General features: G+C 39.7%; 1 protein-coding gene and 1 pseudogene across 1 annotated transcript in view; both read left to right on the top strand.

Annotated features, from left to right (window-relative positions):
* ZNF609 (zinc finger protein 609) overlaps positions 1–19,458 on the top strand; it is a 238,608-nt gene that overhangs the window by 176,543 nt on the left and 42,607 nt on the right. The gene's annotated exons all lie outside the window — the stretch shown is intronic.
* LOC102833441 lies at positions 13,820–14,378 on the top strand (annotated as a pseudogene).

Below are 19,458 nucleotides of genomic sequence, written 5' to 3'. Positions count from 1 at the left end.
TAGTAATAGTCGGTCTCTTTGGTCACTTTCAAAAGTTTTTATTGTCTTTAAGCAAAGACCTAATATGAGACTGGCATGGATTTCTTTGGGTTTATGCTTTTTGCGGTTTGCTTAGCTTTGTTTTTTTGTCAAATTTGGGGACGTTTTCTGTCATTATTTCTTAAAACATTTTTTTCTTTACCTTACTCTCTAGTCTGTCTAGGAGGACAATTATATAAACATTAGGCCAGTTCTTATTGGTCTCTGTTGTTGTTAAGTGCCATTGAGTCAGTTCCAACACATAGCAACCCTGTATAGGGTTTCCGAGAAGTGAATAGTGAGCTTGAACCACCAGCCTTGCAGTTCAAACCAACTTTGCAGTCCAGTGCATTAACCTACAGCACCACACCAGCTAGGATTCATATATGTCCTTTCTCTTTTATTAATTATAGCGTGATGAGATCAGGAATTTTGTTTCATACATCGTATTATCTCACAGTGGACTAGTATAGTCTTTAAACAAATATATCCAATAAATATTAAGAAATTTGGCTGCTTCTTCCCCATGTGTTTCAGACATATAGGTGAAAATGGTCTTTAAAAATTGTAGCTGCTTTTGAGTTTACTAAATATTAACTATAAAAATGAGGGAATTTGTATTGTACTTGCCTTTAAATTTTTTATTTCCACTACCAATCTTTAGACATTATAAAGTTCAGGGATAGAACATTCATCTCAAAGTTAATGATTTCAAAATATTCTTTGAGGAACTTGAGTGTGAAGGAATCTCAGAGACAGCCATAAGGAGTGAGAGATGGTAAGTAGGCAGGCCCCCCACTGATGCCCCCTACCTCTGCCTCTCTACCAACTATATGCAGAGCAGTTCTACTTTTGGCTGACTTATATGTTAGGCTCCTTTCTAAGACTTTATTTGAAAAGGATTCTGGTGCTTAAAATATTTTTGATAGCCATTTCTCTAGGTTAACCCTTCCATCCATGTCAAAATCCAAATCACTCTTATGACATCTCTGAAATTAGTCTGGTGTTCTATTCCCAGAATACCAGAAAGAAAGAAATTGTAGTGCTCTAAGACCACATTTCTGAAGATAAAGTAAATGCAACCCCTTGTATATCAAAGGGTTTGAAAATCTTATAGGAATAGCTTGGCCTTTCTTCTAAAGTTACATACTAGCTTACTGATTTTTGCATTTGTTGAAGGTTTACTCATAGAAATGTACAAACAAACATTGAAAGGCTATGCATCCCATTTCCCCCAAAGGGTATACATTTTTATCCCAATGAAAAGACCATGTGGTTTCACAAGGGAGAATCAAACTCAGAATCAACCTACGGTCAATTCTATGAAGGTGGAGGTCAGACACGCTTCCACCCTACAACCTTTATTCTGACACCAACTATCCTCCAACAGCACTTGCTGCTTCACACTTGGGCTCGATAGTTATTCGCCATGGCCACACAGAACTCTTAACAACACTCACATTTATGGGGTTTATTAGGAAACTGAGTGAACAGGGTACAATTCAGGATCAAAACCAACTTTTTTTTTTTCCAGTCTGAAACACCTCTTGTCTGCCTTACTGCAGCTGTACCTCACTCTTGCTTTCCACCGTTCAGCCTTTCTGCCCTGCTTGATCACTTATTAAAAAGTTCTTTTAGCCAGTCTTTGAATGCCCAAAGGCACATTCTTCAAGTTGAATCTCCTGCCTTTAGGCACTCAGCTTTTCTAAGTCCATAGACCTAGAGCTAAGAAGCTGTTGTGTCTCTCCATGCCATTGCCTCTGCAGTCTGTTTTTCTAGGTAGGGATCTCATGTCACTCCATTCTCTTCCTCTTAATGGTCCTGGGATCTCCATATCTGCTTCTGAGATGGCTCCTTTTAAACCTAGCTGGAGGGCAAAACTAACCAATCCCAGCCTACTTCTTCTTGTTATAAGTGCTGTCAAGTTAATTCCAACTCAGAGTTACCATGTATAGGGTTTCAGAGGAGTGGCTGGTGAGCTTGAACTGCTGATCTTGCAGTTCAAACTGACTTTACAGTCTAGCGCATTAGCCCACAGCGCCATACCAAGACTTCCTGTATACCTTCTTTGCATGGTCCCACCCAATCACTTAGTGATAATTAAGATTTTGGATGGAAAAGTCACTTCAAGTAAATTCAAGGTGCCACAGGACACTGCTTTTCTAGTCATTGTCTTTCATAAATGAAGGATTAACTATTCCTCCATTGTTTGTTTGTTTGTTTCCCTCCATTGTTAAGTGTCATGAAGTCTTTTCCAACTCATAGTAACCCTGTGTAGATAGAGTTTCCGAGGAGCAACTGGTGGGTTTGAACTGCTGATCTTGTGGTTAGCGGTTCAGTGCTTATCCTAGACAGAATAATACAGTTCATATATCTCTTGTTGTTGTTGTTGTTAAGTGCCGTCGAGTCGGTTCCGACCCATAGCGACCCTGTACAGGGTTTCCGAGGGTGTAAATCCTTACAGGAGTAGAAAGCCTCATCTTTCTCCCGCGGAGCGGCTGGTAGTTTCGAACCGCTGACCTTAAGGTTCGCAGCTCGATTCGTAACCACTACGCTACCAGAGCTCCTCATCTATTTCTAAACTAGTCTAAATAAATTCTATCTCTGTGTGAAAGTCTCTAACTTCTCTTGGTCTTGTTGTTGGTATTAAATGTCATCGAGTCGATTCTGATCCATAGCAACCCTGTGTAGGGTTTCCAAGGAGCAGCTGGTGAGCTTGAACCACTGACCTTGTAGTTCAAATGATTTTGCAGTCTGACACATTAGCCCACAGCGCCACACCAGGGCTCCTCTCTTCGTCTTAGATTTCTAATTTATAAGAGGAGGGCTTGGACTAGGTCTGGACTGTCCAATAGAACTTGTTGTGATGGTGAAAATATGCTGTTCAAAATAGCTGTTGTTATTAAATGCATTTGGGTTGGTTCTGACTCATAGTGACCCTGTATAGGATTATCTGAGGAGCAGTGTACAAGTTTGAACTGCTAACCTTGCAGTTCAAATTTACTTGTGGTTCAGTGCTTATCCTACAGTGCCACACTAGGACTCGTCCAAAATAGTGGTTGTTAAGTGCTGTCGAGTAGGTTCTGACTCATAGAAACCCTGTATAGGTATCCAAGGAGCAGCGGTAAGCTTGAATTGCCAACCTTGTGGTTCAAACCAGCCTTGCAGTCCAGCACATTAACTCACAACACCACATCAGGACTACTCCAAAATGGTTGTTTGTTAAGTGCTGTCAAGTCGGTTCTGAGTCATAGTGACCCTGTATAGGGTTTCCAAGAAGCAGCTGGTGAGTTTGAACCACCAACCTTGCAGTCTAGTGCTTTATCTCACAATGCCATGCCAGGACTCCGCCAAAACAGTAGTCTCCTGTAATTTTTGGTCACTGTCATATATTCAAATCCAGAAGCCCAAAAGAAAGCCAGTGGGACTTAGGAACTAAAATTTAAATTTAAATAAACACATGTGGCTAGTGGCTATGGGTATTGGAAAGCACAGAGGCAGGATGATCTTCAGCGTCCCTTTCATTTCTAAAGTGTGTATACTCTGAAATGGATAGAAGAGAGTAATTGTAGGAGGATGGCACGGGGAACAGCAGCTGACATCTAGACAGACTCAGGGTGACTTCTGTGTGCTCTGGCCCTTGTTACCCGGGAGAACATTTGGACCTGTTTCAAACCCTGTGGTTGAGTTCTGTGCTTTGGTCTGCGGGTGGTAGTATTATCAGAATAGTAGGCAGTGGTTTTGCTTAGCAGGAAGTTAGTTTGCCTGTGGTAGCTGCTCTGAGAACCTGCCCCCGCGGTTCTTCATCCTCATTTGATTGCAGATTCCTTCTGTGGGTCTTTATCCTTCTCACTAAAGGGAAGGGGCTGTCCATTCATCTCTTTTCATGAAAATTGGTAACCTTGGTAGTCATCCTTGGTTTATTCTATGTGATTCTGATGTAAAAAGTATGTGTATGAACTGTGAAATATCTAATAATGTTTTTTATTCATGAAAAATAAGGTGGTACTCAGCTACTAGTTTTTTCTTTCTCCTTGACTGTAATTAATTCCCCTCTTCCTTCAGTCTTGCCCCAGGCAGTGCTCACCTGGAGAGATGGTACACAGTTATTGAGCTTTCTCCACTGCTTAGCCAATTGCAGACTAGCCTGACTCCCACAGAAACAGCTCTACCAATAGCACAGTCATAAAGAACCTAGCAGCCATTGTCTGGCACCACAAATCTTCATAGCAACAGACCACCACATGGCAACAGCAGCCACACAAAGGAAACATTAGGGAAATCAATACCTACTTTCTCCCACCCTTCCCCCCACTAAAAACAACTGCCAACACATTTTTCCCACCTAGCAGTTTACTCCCAGGGGATGCTTTAGGGCCATTATGTGTTTATATACCCTGTGGATGATGTTATCAGTTCACTGTCACATAGTAAAATCCCAAAGCCCTAAAGGAAAAATTTTGGACCCAGGCTTTAAAAAAAATTTTTATTTTGCAAATTGCAAAATGAACTACTCTCCAAGGGAGTAAGGTGTTCTTTTATGCCCTCACATCCACTTTCTCCCTTCTCCCCTCAGAAAAGCAGGGGTCAGGCAGTCCCCAGTGGACTTAATAGTTACGATTATTTTTTTAACAAATAATTTAGTTAGCTTAGTGGTTGCTAGTTGGGCTGCTAGCCTCAAGGTCAGCCGTTCAAAACTACTAACACAGGAGAAAAGATACAGCTTTTTCTGCTCCCATAAAGATTTACAGCCTTGGAAACTGTATGCAGGGTTGCTTTGAGTTGGAACCAACTCCATGGCATATAAACAATCAACCAACAGATGCTCATGTATGAACCCAGAGTCATGGTGTGGTGCTGTGGCATAATGCACCAGACCACAAGGTCTATTTGAACTGCAAGATCGGCAGTTCAAATTCACCAGCTGCTCCTTGGAAATCCTATACCGGATTGCAGTGAGTTGGAACTGACTCCACTGCACTTAACAACAACAAGTATATGAACCCAGGTGAGTGTTAGACAGTAAATACTGTTTTGGTATAAACTGTTGTGGACTCCTAATGTGGTCCTAAAGTATCAGCACCAGACTGCAAACCACCAAGTTGGCAGTTCAAACAACAAAGCTAAATTTAATTTCAGCTGGTGATTGTTGTTGTTGTTGTTAAGTGCCTTTGAGTTGGTTCCAACTCATAGCAACCCTATATAGGGTTTCTGAGGAGCAGCTGGTAGGTTTGAACTGCTGATCTTGCTTATCCAGTGCTTATTCTACAGCGTCAAACCAGAACTCCAAAATTTAGCTTTAGGAAGTAGGATTCCAAGGGAAGAGGTGCCACTTGAGATCCTTAGTGTTTTCTTGCCCTGTTGATAAGATCCGTCATTTGATCTGGTCTTTTGGTTTCCTCATTTGTAAAATGAGAGGCTGGACTACATGATCTCTATGATCCCTTCCAGCTTTGATATTTTTTAAAATAGATTATGTAATCTTTTGTGTAGGATTGAAGAGGGACCTGTCTATGTTAGTCATTGGTTGTGGCAAGATCTGCTGGAAGATGTTGAACCCTCTGGTCTCAGCACTTACACTGCTAAAAACAGGTCCTGGCCTTGCCCTGGCTGATAAAGTTCCTGCAACTATGATGGGCAGAAGCTATTAACAGGCTTGGCAACTAGCCTTTTCTCCCACGGCAGCAGTAGTTTCAGACCAGTTCAGGCAGAGCTTTGCTCCCAGGTTGCTGCTGTTGCTACTGCTGCCAGTTCCTACCTCTTAATGATGCCAGTGAGAAATCTGTCTCACTCCTTTCCCTTCTCTCTCTTTCCCTCCTCCCCTACTCTCTCTGTTTCTCTCTACTATATGAAAGAAGGGGCTGTTCTCCACCCCTTCTGATACCTCATTATCCCATCTCCCTCAGGCTTTACAGAACAAAGAAATCACAGGGCATCAACTTTATAATTTAGGCAGCTGGAGATAATTTCTCCAGGATTGGGTGGGTAGGTAGTTGATTCCTCCTGGCATGAGGCAGCATTGCTAAATGGCCTTGTGTTTTGTCTGCCAGGCTTAGGCTTTGTTGGACCCACTCAAGCTTCTCTGTATTTGTGCTAAATTATAGTGGCAAACCTGGCCCATGTACTTTCAGAGGAGTAGGGGTTAGGAAAAACATGGAAAGTGTGTCATTTATAGGCCCTGCTACTTGCTAATTGCTCAAGGAATTTTTGTTTAATCCACTGTCTTTGCTTACCCCTGCTAGGTCCTTTCATAGTGCCTTCATAGCCTTTTCCATAGCAACAAGCTATATGGCAAAAAGATTATGGTAAAAAACTGAATAACCTTCGCTGCCTCCTCCAAGTTTTACTCTACTTTCTTGTTATTGTTGTTGCTAAGTGCCATCGAGTTGGTTCTAACTCATAGAGATGTTTCAGAGGAGTAGCTGACCTTATTTGTCGTATAGCACCATAACAGGGCTCCACTTTCTGTTTGTAGTTGTTAAGTGCTGTCGAGTCGGCTCCGACCCATAGAGACCCTGTATAGGATTTCCGAGGAGCACCAGGGTGAGCTTGAACTGCCAACCTTGTAGTTTAAATGACATTGCAATCTAGTGCATTAACCCATAGCACAACACCAGGACTCCACTTTTCTCTTTGCTGTTGTTGTTATGTGCCATGGAGTCGATTCCGACTCATAGCAACCCTGTACAGAGTTTCTGAGGCTCTAAATCTTTACGGGAGTAGAACGCCTCATCTTTCTCCCCCAGAACAGCTGGTAGTTTCGAACTGCTGACCTTGCGGTTCGCAGCCCGATTCGTAACCACTACACTACCAAAGCTCCTCCACTTTCTCTTTAGGGTGTCCAAAAAAAGGCCTAAGAGATTGCTGTCAAGTCCATGGGAGAAAGATGAGACTGTCTTGGAAATATAGAGTAGTTGTACTCCTTCTTTCGGGGTTGGAATTAACTCGATTCTGGGTTTAGATTTTTCTTGAATTCATAGCCCATTGTAGAGTCAGTGCTGACTCATGGTGACCCCATGGGTTTCAAAGTAGAATGTCCTCCACAGGGTTTTCAGTGGTTGTAGCTTTACGGAATTAGACTCCCAGGCCTTTCTTCCACAGCCCCACTGTTGTTGTTGTTGTTGGTGGTGGTGTCAGGTGTCATCGAGTCAGAACCGACTCATAGCGACCCCATGCACAGCAGAACGAAACAATGTCCGATCCTGGGCCAACCTCACTACTGCTGCCACACATGACGCCATCAATGATGCCACCTGGCCGATCCATCTCGTTGGGGGTCTTCCTGTTTTTCTGTGACCCTCCATCTTACCCAGCATGACATCCTTCTCCAGCGACTGTACCTTCCTGACAATATGTCCAAAGTATGAGAGACGAAGCTTAGCCAGCTTCTTCCAAAACAGATCTATTGGTTCTTTTGGCAGTCCATGGCACTTTTAGTATTCTCCTCCAACTCAAAGGCATCAATTCTTCTACGATCTTCCTTATTCACTGTCCAGCTTTCGCATCCATATGAGGTTATTGAAAATACCATGGCTTGGTTCAGACGCTCCTTAGTCCTCAAGCTGACATCACTGCTCTTCAACACTTTAAAAAGTTCCTGTGCAGCAGATTTGCACAATGCAATACGTCGTCTGATCTCTTGACTGCTGCTTCCACGAATGTTGATAGTTGATCCAAGAAGAATGAAGTCCTTGACAACTTCAATCTTTTCTCCATTGATAAGAACGTTGTTTATTGGTCCAGTAGTAAGGATTTTTGTTTTCCTGACATTGAGATGCAACCCATACTGAAGCCTGTGCTCTTTGATCTTCATCAGTAAATGTTTCAAGTCCTCTTCACTTTCAGCAAGCAAGGTTGTATCATCTGCATATCGCAGGTTGTTAATGAGTTTTCCTCCAATCCTGATGCCACGTTTTTCTTCTTAGTACCCAGCTTCTCGTATTATTTGCTCAGCATACAGGTTGAAAAAGTAGGTGGGTTCAAACCACCAACCTGACAGTTGAGAACCTTTGGGACCAGTGAAAATTTCAGATTAATTGTTGTCATAAATTGGAAAGAAAAAAATAAGCCTAGAACTGTGCATAGTAATGAAAGACCATTCTTGCCAAAGCTAATCTGGTCAGAAGAGCATCCACTCTCTGAATCCAACTGTTTGTTGCTGGGTTTCTCTCTCTGCATTATTATTTCCCCTTCCTTGACACTTAGAGCCACAGTGTAGTTCAGCTCTGGTCTGTCTTGTGTGGTTGTGTGATGTCAAGTCAGTACAACTCCTAGTGATGAGAATGGAAAGCCTCATTTTTGTCCCACTGAGCACCCGATTTGAAATGCTAACCTTGCAGTGCATAACCCACTAAGCTACCTCGACTCCTTCTCGTCTGTCTACAAACCCTGAAAATGCCAAATAGAGATTATCAGAAAAATAATGAAGCTTTAGCAGTTGATTTAATCTCTTGGTCTTTGACTAGGTAAAGCTGAAAGGAAGTGTCTCATGCAGGTCAGCCCCTACCTATATTTTTACACTTCTTTTTCCTACTAGGTCACATAGAAGTAAAGCTCTATGTATGATTCCTCAAATCTGTCCTGCTTGATGATACCATCCTTCTTGTTCTCAGTGGTTTCCAGACAAACACTCCATTGAATAGACGAGGGCATGATGATCTCTGCTAAGCAACTTCCTGGCCATGGGGACAGTGTGTGGTTACCTCAGCAAGAGGAAAGGGAGGATGTGTGATTTGAGGGTGTGGTGAACCAGCCTCTGTTCCACTTATGCAAAGTTTCCATGGTTCTGGAACATAAGATTGGATGAGGAACTATCAGAGCATTAGCAATCCTCTCCAGTCTTCTTTCCCAACTCCTGCCCCAAGTCTTTGGGTGGAGTGGTTTACATTTGGTAGATGTTCCACTTTGGCTTTATTTCTCTATCCTGTTGGTGGTGGTGGTGTTAAGTGCCCTCAAGTTGTTTCTGACTTATAGCAACCCTGTATAGGGTTTCTGAGGAGCAGCTGGTGGGTTTGAACCACTGACCTTGTGGTTACCAGTCCAGTGCATATCCTGCAGCCCTACACTGAGGGCATGCAGACCCCATGTGTTCTGAAGACACTGTTTTCTATAGCACTGATTCCCAAATTTAGTTGCTCATTGTTGTTGTTAAGTGCCATCGACTTGGCACCAACTCCTAGCAACCCTATGCACAACAGAACAAAACATTGTCCAGTCCTCAAACGGTTGCTATGCTTGAGCCCATTGCTGCTGCCAGTATGTCAATTCATCTTGTTGGAGGCCTTCCTCTTTTTTGTTGAACCTCCATTTTACCATGCATGATGTCCTGATAATCTGTCTGAAGTATGAGAGACAAAGTCTGGTCATCCTGGCTCCTAAGGAGCATTCTGGCTTTACTTCTTCCAACACAGATTTGTTCTTTTGGCAGTCCATAATACTTTTAGTATTCTCCTCCAACACCATAACTCAAATGCATCAATTCTTGTATGGTCTTCTTTATTGTCCAGCTTTCACATGCATATGAGGTTATTGAAAATACCATGGCTTGGGTCCGGCGCACCTTAGTCTAACTCAAACTGACAGCTTTAATCTTGAACAGTTTAAAGAGGTCTGGTACAGCAGATTTGCCTAATATATGTCATTTGACTTCTTGACTGCTGCTTCCATGAGTGTTGATGGTTTATCCGAGCAATATAAAGTCTCTGACAGCTTCAATCTTTTCTCCATTCCATTTATTTTGATGTTATTTATTGGTCCAGTTGTGAAGATTTTTTATTTCTTTACACTGAGGTGCAACCCATACTGAAACTGTGGTCTTTAATATTCATCAGAAAGTATTTTAAGTTCTCTTCACTTTCAGCAAGCAAAGTTGTATCATCTACGTATCGCAGGTTATTAATGAGTCTTCCTCCAATCATGTCACATTCTTCTTATAATCCAGCTTCTCAAATTATTTGCTCAGCATACAGATTGAATAAATGAGGTGAAAGGATGCAACCCTGACACACATCTTTCCTAATTTTAAACCATTCAGTGTTCTCTTGTTCTTTACAAACAGCTACCTCATGGTCTGTGTTCTATCAGTAAAGCACAGGAAACATCTTTCTGGTATTCTCTGCTTTCAGCCAAGATCTACCTGACATCAGCAATGATATCCCTTGTTCCACATCCTTGTCTGAATCCAGCTTCAACCTCTGGCAGTTCCCTGTCAATGTACTGTTGCAGCCATATTTTAATTATCTTTAGCAACATTTTACTTGCATACAATATTGTCTGTATAATATCGGATGATTTTCACATTCTGTTGGGTCACCTTTCTTTGGAATGGGCACAAATATGGATTACTTCCAGTCAACTGACCAGGTAGTTGTCTTCCAAATTTCTTGGCATAGATGAGTGAGTGCCTTCAATGCACCTGGATTCTTCCTTCAGTATCATTGGATCTTGATCATGAGCTACCTCTTGAAATGGTTGAACATCAACCATTTCCTTTTGGTACAATGACTCTGTGTATTCCTTCCATCTTCTTTTGATGCTTTCTGCATCATTCAATATTCTGCCCTAGAATTCTTCAATATTACAAGTTGAAACTTGATTTTTTTTTTTTCTCAAGTTCCTTAAGCTTGAGAAATACTGAGTTCGTTCTTCCTTTTGGACTCGAAGTCTTTGCATATTTCTTTATAATATTTGACTTTTTCTTCTTGGCTGCCCATTGAAATTTTCTATTCAACTCTTTCACCTTCTCATTTCTTCATTTGCTTTAGCATCTCTATGCTGGAGAGCAAGTTTCAGAGTCTCTTCTGACATCTATTTTGGTCTTTTTCTTCTTTCTTGTCTTCTTAATGACCTTTTGCTTTCTTCCCTTTGCTTTCTTCCTTTCTACCTATATGATGATGTTGATGTCATCCCATAACTCTTCTAGTCTTTGGTTATTGGTGCCTAAGGAATCAAATCTGTTCTTGAGATGATCTCTAAATTCAGGTGGGATATGTTCAAGGTCATATTTTGGCTCTTGTGGACTTGTTTTAATTTTCTTCAGCATCAGCCTAAACTTACATATGAGCAGTTGATGGTCTGTTGCACAGTATGCTTCTGGCCTTGTTTTGGATGGTGATATGGAGCTTTTCTACCGTCTTTTCTATAGATGTAGTCAATTTGATTTCTATGTATTCCATCTGGTGAGGTTCATGTGTGTTTAGTGTTATGTGTTGTTTAAAAAAGGTATTTGTAATAAAGATGTCATTGCTCTTGCAAAATTCTATCATGTGATCTCCAGTATCATTTCTGTCACCAAGGCCATATATTCCAACCACTGATCCTTTCTCTTTGTTTCCAAACTTTGCATTCCAATTACCAGTAATTATCAGGGCATCTTGATTGCATGTTTGATTGATCAATTTCAGACTGAAGAAGTTGTTAGAAATCTATTTAATCATCACTGGCTTTAGTTGGTATATAAATTTGAATAATAGTGGTATTAACTAGTCTGCCTTTCAAGCATATGGATATTATCCTATCACACTGTTGTACTTTCAAGATAGATATTGAAATGTTCTTTTTGATGATGAATGTGACACTATTCCTCTTCAATTTCTCATTCCTGACATTGTAAACCATATCTGATTCAAAATGACCAATACCAGTCCATTTCAGCTCATTAATGCCTATGATATTGATGTTTATGCATTCCATCTAATTTTTTATATCTTCCAATTTTCCTAAATTCATATTTCATACATTCCATGTTCCGATTATTAATGGATGTTTACAGCTATTTCTCTTCTTTTTGAGTTGTATCCCATCAGCAAATGAAGGTCCTCAAAGCTTTATTCCATTCGCATCATCATGGTCAGCTCTACTTCAAGGAGGCTCATTTTCTATCACTATATCTGACAGAATTCTGGTGTTCTTCATCATGTTTCAATATTCACTATTCTAGTACTATCTGAATAGCAGTGTTCCAGTTATTCATAAGATTTTCAGTGATTCTGAAGTGGTCCATCTTTCCTCCTTCCTAATCTGGGTCACTAGGGGTTGAAACCAAATCGAAGTCACTTATCTGAAACCTGTCCATCTTGGGTGACCCTGCTAGTATGTAAAATACCAGTGACATAGCTTCTAGAATCACAGCAACATGCAAGCCATCACAGTATGGCAAACTCACTGATGAATGGTGGTTTTGCATAATAGAACATGGGAATGTTAAATCTCTAGGTGGTTTCAATGTGCAGCAAAATTTTAGAACCACTACTTTATAGGTTGAGACATTTCTGAATAAGACTTTGTTCCAATTGCATTATTGGGTCATTTCAGAGACTTAATAAAGGACTTGTGTAGCTTTTCTCTAGAAGTATCTTCTCTAAAAGAATAATGAACAAGTTTTTGCCTTTGAGTTTCTGGTTTTGAAAGACCCATAATATAATTTGATCCTTCCCTGAAGTCCAATCCATGATTTGGGAATGAATGGTTTGCTGGCTGGCTGTGTGCTGTGGAGTCAATTCCAACTCATAGCAACCCTATACAGGGTTTCTGAGGTGTAGATCTTTACAGGAGCAGAACGCCTCATCTTTCTCCCACGAAACAGCTGGTAGTTTCAAACTGCTGACCTTGAGGTTCTCAGCCCGATTCATAACCACTACGCTTGCTAGGATACCAAAATCCACTGCTGTCAACTCATATGATGCTAGGACAGAACAGAACTGCTCCATATGGTTCCCAAGGCTGTAATATTTATGGAAGCTGACTGCCACATCTTTCTTCCACAGAATAGCTCGTGGGTTCAAACTGCTGATCTTTTTGTTAGGGGTTAGCAGCAGAGCATTGTAACCATTGCACCACAAGGGTGCCTTTGCCAGGATTGTTGTTGTTGTTGTTGTTGTTGTTAATGTGCCATGGAGTTGGTTCTGACAGGTGAGGTATAAACCTGGAGATGCTGCTGTTGATTTGTTTTCTCCTAAAACTAGGTTTGGGTTGTTGTTGTTGTTGTTGTTATGTGCTGTGGAGTCGGTTGTTTCCGAGACTGTAAATCTTTACGGGAGCAGAAAGCCTCATCTTTCTCCCGTGGAACAACTGGTAGTTTCGAACTGCTGATCCTGAGGTTCGCAGCCTGATTCGTAACCACTATGCTACCAGAGCTCCTTTAGGTTTGGGTAGGACATGAGAATTTATAGCATGGCAAAAGCATTCTTTAATAATTTTCATTGGAACTAGAGATTTCCCTACTCTAGTGAGGTTACCCTAAATTCCGCTGGTAGGTTTTTTTGTTTTTTTTTTTTAATTTAAGGTTTTTATTTTGGATTGAGTGAAAGTTTACAGGGCACATTATCAGTTTCACATTCAACAATTCATATAACTTGTTTCATTACATTGATTATAATCCCCCCCATATACCATCACTTAAAAGTATTTCTCTCTATCCACTTTAGCTTTTTAAAAAACACACAAACAAAATACCCACTCAGGCATATATAATAATTTACAACTCCAAATGGTACATTCTGCAAGTCTGCTCCTGGCCACTAGTTCTTAGTGAAAGACTAAGAACTAAACTAAACTAAACTAAACTAAGACTAAGAACTAAACTAAGAACTAAAGACTAAGAACTTAGTGAAAGACTAAGAAGAGAAAGTTTCTTCTTAGTTGATGAATCTAGAGTCCTCAGCCGCTCCCCCTCTCCATGCCCCCATCTCTGGCACTGCTGCTTCTCTGGATAAGGTCCTGCATTCTATTTGTGCGTTCCTCTCTTGGCCAGGGCTGCTGCCTTGGGATGGCCAGTTTTGTTACCCTCCGTATCGGATTCACGTTTATCCTTCCAGCCGCCCAGAAGTAATTTTTCTATCAGTCATTCCATGCCCCTGAAGGCATCACTGGAGATTGTGAACCAAGTTTTAGATGGAGCAGGATTGGATGTTGATTTCTATCTTGCCTCTTCAGAGGGTAAAACTTTAGTTTTTGAGCAAAGAAAATCAGATGGAATTCACACAATGGAGACTGAAGTTGGTGACTACATGTTCTGCTTTGACAATACCATTTTCAACACCATTTCTGAGAAGGTGATTTTCATTGACTTAGTACTGGATAATATGGAAGAACTGGAGCAAGAACAAGAAGACTGGAAGAAATATATTACTGACACAGATACTGGAATCAATCAACAGCACTAAGTCCAAACTAAGTAAAAATAGTCATATCCAGAGTCTTCCTAGAGCTTTGGAAGCCTGTGATTGAAATATACAAGAAAATAACTTTGATGGGGTTATTTTCTGGTCAATGGTTAATTTAGTGGTTATGGTAGTGGTTTCAGCCATTCAAATTTATATCTGAAGAGTCTATTTGAAAATAAGAGGAAAAGTAGAACTTAACTCCAAATTAGAGTTACTTAACATTGAAAAAAAGAGGTGAAAAAAAGTGCAATAAACTGTTACAGCCAAGACAATAGTCCTTTCAAAAATGGTTGTAGATATTTTAAATGCGAAAACAAGTATAACTTAAAGTGAAAGAAAAGTTTTCACTTTTGTGTGTATAAGTAATCTTTTACAGTTGTATTTATAAGTATAACAAATATATTTTGCTGGAGTATAGGCCTAATTGAATGTATATAATTGAATGAAGACATATTAATAACTGTATTTTCCTAAATTTGAAGAAATTTTGCATGTCACAGGTTGTTTAAATAACAACACTGGGCCTACGGAGACACCAAGCAATCTGTTTTTAAAAGATTCTCTTACCCAGAAATTTCTTTGTAAATGTGGTGATTACAAATTCATTGTAGATGTCAGTATGTTAAGTTATAAATCAGCTAATAATTACCTAATCATAGCTTGAATACATGTTCAGAAGACAAAGACTCAACTTTTTTCTGTTTACATATGTACCTCAATCACGATATAAATAGACATATCGCTTTTAAAATACCACCTTTTGGAGGTTTTAAAAACTAAAATGCTATATTTCAACTTAAAACTATTAGTGAAAAACTTGTTTTATATACTTAGAGTATTTCCCCAAAGCTGACATTTTGATAATGATTAAAATGGTAAGTCCTGTTTGTTATAATTGTTCCTTTAAATTATTTGGCCAAAAGTTGCTCGGTCTCCTTAAGGAAACTTTCTGTTTAGCCCTTAACCAAAGTATGGGAGTTTTTATATTAAATGTGAAAAGAATGACAATCTTATTTTTGTATTATCTGTCAACATTGTTATGTTAATTTTGGCATAATTATTGACTTACATAATACCTTATTATCGGTAGTTTTAAAGGAAATACTGCGAAAACAATCTGGGCCTAACATAATATCTCCTTTTCTGAGCTATCAAAATCATCAGAAACAAAGAATTTAGGTTATTTTCAGTAACCTCATATGCATGTGAAAGCTGGACAGTGAATAAGGAAGATCATAGAAGAATTAATGCTTTTGAGTTACGGTGTTGGAGGAGAATATTATGAAAGTGCCATGGGCTGCCAAAAGAACCGATAGATCTGTTTTGGAAGAAGTGCAGCCAGAGTGCTCCTTGGAGGCCAAGATGGCCAAACTTCGTCTCTCATACTTTGGACATAGTGTCAGGAGGGACCAGTCACTGGAGAAGGATATCGTGTTTGGTAAGGTGGAGAGTCAGAGAAAAAGAGGAAGACCCCCAACGAGATGGATTGGCCAAGTGGCAGCATGGATGGACTCAAGCGTGGCAGCAGTAATTAGGTTGGCCCAGGATTGGGCAGTGTTTCTTTCTGCTTTGCATAAGATCGGTACTGACTCGATGGCACCAAACAACAACAGCAAGAGCTTTATCTGATTAAAATAAGGTTCCCTTAAAAAGAACCAAAATAATAATGATGATATAGCCAAGAAAACCCTATGAAGAATTTCTCCTTTGTAACACATGGGATCAGGATGAGTTGGAATCGACTCTACAGCAACTAATAAAGACAGTCAATCACAGAGTAAAGGACTAAATTTAGCCTAACATGTCATTGTTGTTGTTGTTAAGTGCCGTCGAGTCAGTTCCAACCCATAGGGACCCTGTATTGGGTTTCCAACGAACAGCTGCTGAGCTTGAACAGCTGACCTTACAGTTCAAACAGGTTTGCAGTCTGGTGCATTAACCCACTGTGCCACACCAGAACTAAGGTTCAGGGAAAAAAAAAAAAAGGAAGTCCACCCAGGAGATGAATTGACACAGTGGCAACAGCAATGGGCTCAAACGTAACAATTATAAAGATGGCATTGGACCTGACAGTGTTTTGTTCTGTTGTACATTAGTTGCTATGAGTTGGAACCAACTTCATGGCACCGAGCAACACCAACAAAAGCAATGTCAGTAACAACCATTTGCATTTATTGGTGCTGCTCCCGTTAGCACTGGAGGTTAGATCTAGCACTTTTTATTCTGACCAAATTAAGAAAATTTAACTTTCAAAGAATCCTTTTTTTTGTTTTGTTTTTTGAGGTGAGAAGCTTCTTATACAAAACAAAAGCAAACAAGAGTCATTTTAAGACCAGATTATGAAGCTAAGGTTTGCATATCCAGAAAATGAGTAAATCCCTTTACTAGAGTTTCTGCCTTGAGCTGTGAGCCTTAGGTGTCAATACATTACAGTTCATCTTTTCTGTATAAAATGGTTTGTTACCATTATTGCTAAGTGTAAAATTCTTAAAATTCAAAGTGAACATTTTGAAAATGACCTGAAGTGTAGACCATGGGCAAAATTGATGAGCTCTTGATCATCACAATGAGTAATTTTGTTTTCATTCTAAAAGTTGGTAAGTGAAGATCTGAAGTAAAGAAGCTTTTATATGTATTTTCACCAGGAGATCTTCCAGTAGGTGTATAATAGAAGAAGAATGTGTGGATGAATTCATATCAAGATGCAATGAGCTATAAGCTCCTCTCCATCTCTACCCCACCATTAGCATTGTATTTTCATCTGATATTGTTTTACAGTTATATATTTTATGATTTAAAAAGTAATACCTGCTTATTGATGAAATTTTGAGAACCAAAGAAAAATCATAAACACAAAGAAGAAAATCATAAATCGCTCACAGATAACTGCTCTTATAAATATATATTATGCACATAAGATAACTTTTCCTAAATTTTTCTAGATCTCTAAGAGCTAAGCTTTGTCTCTTATATCAATAAAATAGCTCAAAGACAAAGCAAACATATTCTTTATTTCATAAGAATATCTTTGCAGTTTTGAACATTTAAATTTGACTTTCACTCCTTTTCGTCTATCAAATGCTGCAACATTTCCTTTTTTGCTTCTGGCCACTCCTGCTCTGTGCACCCTTTATTTTGCCACTATTATGCAGCTTTATTGCTGCTTGATTCTTTCTTGGTAGAGAGAAGTCAAACATAAAATCAATAACATGCTTCTTGGCCAAAAATAAACCCTACAGGTGTTGATGTCTTTCCCTCTGGACCACGGTTTTATTCTCAAGTACAGTATATGGACTGTTTAGTGTTTTATACCTGGAAAAAATATGAGCTCCTGAGAGCCAAGAAAGTGTATTCTTATCTTGCAAGTCTGCATAGTTAAAATTTGGACTTTATTTTAGTGTTACATTGCTTTAGATTCAAACCCTGGTTTGTGTCTTTTTTAGCTTTGTCAGGTTGGAACAAATTGTTTTGTGCTTCCATTATTTCATGTGTAAGATGGGAGTGAAAATACCTACTTGAGGGTATCTGAGATGGTATATAGAGAGTGCTTAAGCACAATAAGTGGTAGTTATTATCTTGAAATCGAAAGGATTCTCAGAAATAGTGTTTCTCTTCCAAAAAATCAGAGAAAGCAAGAAAGAGTTTAGCCATGTATCTGGGGGCTGAGCAGCTTCAGTTTTTGTATCATTTGTGGTATTGTTCATTAAAACTTGGGAAACTTGAACTTTAGTGGGTATCATTGGTATTGTTAAGTGCTGTAGAATCAGTTCTGACTGATAGCAACCTCATATACATAAGGTTTCCAGGGAGTGACTGTTGGTTTTGAACTGCTGACCTTGTAGCAGCAGTTCAGTGCTTATACTTCGGTGTGACTCCAGGACTTCTAGTGGGGATATTGTTAAGTTCTGTTGAGTCGATTCCAACCCATAATGACCTTGTATAAGGTTTACAAGGAGTGGCTGTGAGTTTGAACCACCAACCTGTAGTTCAGATTGACCTTGCGGTCCAGTGCTTATCCTACAGCACCACAAGAGGATTCCAGTGAGAATATATATTTGAAAGTAAGATTTAGACTCCATTAGGAGCTCTGGTAGCGTAGTGGTTACGAATCGGGCTGCGAACCTTAAGGTCAGCGGTTCGAAACTACCAGCCGCTCCGCGGGAGAAAGATGAGGCTTTCTACTCCCGTAAGGATTTACACCCTCGGAAACCCTGTACAGGGTCGCTATGGGTCGGAACCGACTCGAAGGCACTTAACAACAACAACAACAGTGGGAATATAATAGAATCAAAATCTTAAGAACGGTCTGGTGACCTGCTTTTGAAAATCAGCCAGTGAAAACCCCATGGATCACAACTGTCCATCCACAACTGATCATTGGGTTGGTGCAGGACTGGTCAGCATTTTCTCCATTGTACAGGGAGTCACTATGAGGATGGGCGCATCTTGACAGCAGCTAACAACACCTCTTAATGGAGCAGCTAGATTTTAGGGTCTGATAACATTTAAGGCCTAAGATGATGCTGCTTATGGTGGTTCATCTTACAGGTAGAAGAAGAAGATCAATGTTTATTGCAAAATCTATAGTAAATTTTGTCTGGGAGCAGGAAAGAATTAAAAGTTAAAAATTTGAATTAATTCCAGCTTTAATCAAACAGACTCAGACATTTAGTTTTAAATATGAGCCTAGTGAAGTAAAACAGCTATGATGCATTTTGAAAAAGTAAAATTGTTATAACTTAAATGAAGCATCAGAAATAATAGGATCTAATATAGTTGTATTTATGGTTTACAAAGAATTCTTAAACCTTTACACTATATTTTTAATTCCATAAACTCATCACTATATGGGATGCAGTCATTGGGACTTATTAACCTCCCTCCTGTCTCAGCACATACACACTCTGTTGGAAATTTGGTGAACCACACTGGGTAGACAATCAGAAAGTGAGATTCTTATCTTCAAAAGAAGGGGAGAGTAAGTAGTTGAGTTCTATTCTGCTGTCACCTATTCAATCAGAGATGACATCTGATACCTCTCCAACTGTGTCTGAAGTGTTAAACCAGTCAGTATTGGGTTCATTTATTCTGTTCAGTAGTTACTGCATACCAAGTATTTATGCTGCAAGAGAAAAACCTGGTAATCTCCTACTTCCATAAAGATTACAGCCTAGAAAGCCATATGTGGCAGATCTACTCTGTCACATTGGAATCATCTCCATGAGTCAAAAATAATTAGGTTAGCATGTAGCAACATTTATATGTTGTTGTTGTTGTT

The sequence above is a fragment of the Chrysochloris asiatica genome, unplaced genomic scaffold, assembly GCF_000296735.1.
Source record: "Chrysochloris asiatica unplaced genomic scaffold, ChrAsi1.0 scaffold00004, whole genome shotgun sequence".
In the NCBI taxonomy this organism is placed as follows: Eukaryota; Metazoa; Chordata; class Mammalia; order Afrosoricida; family Chrysochloridae; genus Chrysochloris; species Chrysochloris asiatica.
This window is presented reverse-complemented; position numbering and strand designations above follow the sequence as displayed.